Source organism: Echinops telfairi, unplaced genomic scaffold (assembly GCF_000313985.2).
Source record: "Echinops telfairi isolate 266 unplaced genomic scaffold, ASM31398v2 ScPeMD7_60;HRSCAF=208, whole genome shotgun sequence".
In the NCBI taxonomy this organism is placed as follows: domain Eukaryota; kingdom Metazoa; phylum Chordata; class Mammalia; order Afrosoricida; family Tenrecidae; genus Echinops; species Echinops telfairi.
In genome coordinates, this window is record NW_022103958.1 from 1,190,484 (window position 1) to 1,193,947 (window position 3,464).

Here is a 3,464-nt window from a genome sequence, read left to right on the forward strand (position 1 = left end):
TACTATCACTGAACAAATTTTCAAATTTTGTGAATTTTTTTTAATTTTGCAAATTTTAGAGTTGATATTAAAAGCAATATTTAATTCATTTATCTCATCACCAGAAAAAGAGAAATAAAGGATACACTTGTCTACAAAGTCAAAAGAAATGTTTCTTGGGGATTGTTCAGTAATAATTTAAAAATATACTTGGCCATCATTCTGGAGAACCTGCATCTATAGCATTTATTCTTATAGAGAAATAAGAAACCTGTAAGGTATGCAATACCCAGTTTATATAGAAGACTAGAAAAGCCTAACTCTGTGCAGTAACTTGTACCTCTGACTAACCCATTCCTACAGATGAAACAAGAAGCACAGAAATCAGAGGGTAACGTGTCCACAGGGCTGCACTTTGTCCTGCTGGGATCCTCTGATGTTTCAAATCTCCAAGGCTTTCTATTTGCAGTGTTCTTCGTCATTTACATGATGATCATAGTCAGGAACAGCCTCATCATCATAGTAACCAGACTTGATCCTGTATTACAGAAGCCCATGTACTTTTTCCTGGCTATTTTCTCCTCTTTGGAAATCTGTTATGTATCAGTCACTCTCCCCAGGATGCTTGTGAATCTTTGGACTCAATACAGAAGCATTTCTTTCATGGAATGTGCCACCCAGCTCTGTTTTTTCTTATGCTGGGGGCCACTGAGTGCTTCCTCCTGGCTGTGATGGCTTATGACCGCTATGTGGCCATCTGTAACCCGCTGCACTATCCTCTGGTCATGAACCAGAAGCTGTGTGTCCAGCTAGCAGCTGGCTCCTGGGTCATTGGAATTCCAGTCCAGATCGGACAAACAGCTCAGATTTTCTCTCTGGATTTTTGTGCTTCAAATCAAATTAACCACTTCTTCTGTGATATCCCACCCATTATCAAACTGGCCTGTGGGGACACTTCTGTCAATGAGATGGCTGTGTATATATTAGCCGTGTTTATTGTTGCAATCCCTTTCATGTTGATCCTGGCTTCCTACAGCAAAATCTTTTCCACCGTCCTGAAGTTACCAACAGCCTCAGGAAGAGCAAAAGCCTTCTCCACATGTTCCTCCCACCTGCTGGTTGTGGTTTTGTTCTTTGGATCTGCTTCCATCACCTATCTAAACCCCAAATCCAGTCACTCTATGTTAATGGAGCGGCTTCTCTCTCTATTCTACACCATTGTGACTCCAATGTTTAATCCCATGATATACAGCCTCAGGAACAAGGAGGTTATTGCTGCGCTGAGGAAACTATTTCTTAAAAGTTATATAATGTAGAAACCTCCAAAATCTCCTGCCATTAAAAAGTGTTGTATTTACACACAACAGAATCCACCCAGTGACAAAAAGACATACAGTCCGGTTACACACCAAAGCCTGGATGGAACTTGGGAACTGAGTAAAATGGCTGTATCACACTAGGACAAACAGTATTTGATCCCACTTTTATTAAATATTCAAATACATAGAAAATATTTTGTGGGAGGGTGAGAAAATGATAATTTTTCTTAGGATACATTGGATGTATATTAATGTGGATGGAATAAATTGCAACATGGTACTGTGTGTTTTCTCACATGGGCCACAGCAGAGGGAATCTACCATGAAAATGATGAAACAGCCAGAAAGTGTGCCCCACTCAGTGGGAGTGGGTGCTCCTGAATCCAGCCACGGCCATCAGGTGCGGCTCTTACTTCCCTCCTGCTAGTGCTCTTAGGACAAAGTCAGCCAGACTTCTTTCACTGAGCACCTATCTGACTATAACCAGTCTGTCCCCAGTCACCTGGTGCTGCTGTTAAGAGATCAATGGGGCTTGGCAATGATTTCCTAAGGTACCCCCTACCCACTGCATAAAATAAACACATGAGGAATAAGAAAAAAAATATTAATGGTAATGGTTTCACACCATTAAAAATGTATTTATTGTCATTGCACTATGCATGTAGAAATTATTGAAGTAGAGAATATTTTACTGTTTTTTCACTATCTTTTTTGAAAAATTGCAATTTGGATAAAGTTTATAGAGCATATTGGTCCTCTGTTCAACAATTTACCCACCCTTTGATTGCAATCCCCACAACACAACAGCACCTTCACACTCCCTCCCAGTCTTTACGATCTCCTTCAGTCCTTCCTTGCTATTCTTTCTTTTTAACTCTGAAGGCTAATTGTGCCCAAAAGTGCATGTATTCCTGTTGTGATTATTCCCCTTACAGTTGAATAATTCTATATGAGGATAGAGAGTATGCGTGGTTCACTGTTAGAATATGGTTCAATTTTTGGCTAACGCACCTCAAGTGAAGCCAGCTTTCTGGCATTGGGATCTGCTTTCATCACCTGTATAACTCCCAAATCCAATCGTTTTGCTGGAAAAGAGAAGTCTCTCTCTCTCTTTCCTTCTGCATTTTGACTCCAATATTTATCCCACTATATACAGCTTCAGAAACAAGAATGTCCTTGCTGCACTTTATAGATCTTTCTATAATTCAGCTGAAAGTTCATCAACTAGAGTGAATTCAGTTATAGTCATGAAGGGGTATCTTTGGCCAGAGAGTCTGTTCTAATATAGTTATTAGAGAAACGTATCATATCTGTTCATTCACCCATTGACCTATAAGTCACTTCTATTTTAGGATGTATTCTGACATACCTGTCCTGAATATTACTGCGCTTGTGAATATTTACATATATTTGGGAAATAAGTCTGATTTGAATGGCTCTCATAAAAACAAGGAGAAGAATGCTGTTGCATTACTGAGTGGTTGCCATGTGGATCTGGGATGGCATCCCCTTGAGAAGGAAGCAGCCCTGTCAGAGGGATGAGGCTTTCTGATGGGAGGGGCAGCACAGGAGGAGAGAGAGGGAAAGGCAATGTTTGTGGGAACATAGGTGCATATCTGTTGAGCAGAGTGAGGGCTTATCTCCAGGTTGGGGGTGGAGAGACTGAGGATATTTTGGGGAACATTAGATGGGCAGTGTTTTTAGTGGCATGGAGCAGGTGGGAAAAATGGCACTAAGGCATCTGGGGGTATCACAGGAACTAAGACCAGGTTCCATGGAACACTGGGACACTTAATCCTTCATCATTGGAATGTATTGCATGTTCCAGAGACTGCATCCCTATGATTATATGCAGGAACTCCACTGGGTGTACTGAACTCTACCTCAGACACACATGTAGTGTGAGGACTTACGTCAGAACTACATGCTTTCTGAAGTGGAAGAATACAGCTGTACCAAGGGTGGTGTACTGTTGGTTGATGGACAAAGTCTTCCTATATCAATGCCCTGTAGCTGTATAAGATACAAAGTATCCGGCAACCATGTGATGGTCAACCTCAGATTTTTCTTATGCTTGTTCATATTAGGGTGCATTTCAGAGGTGCGTCCCTAATTGGGGGTCACCCTCTTGAAACTATGTTAATTATTTCTCTGTTTTTTGGTAGA

General features: G+C 40.9%; 1 pseudogene; it reads left to right on the forward strand.

Annotated features, from left to right (window-relative positions):
- The first annotated feature begins 318 nt into the window (after window positions 1–318).
- On the forward strand, window positions 319–1,295 carry LOC101660700 (annotated as a pseudogene).
- The last annotated feature ends 2,169 nt before the right edge of the window (window positions 1,296–3,464 follow it).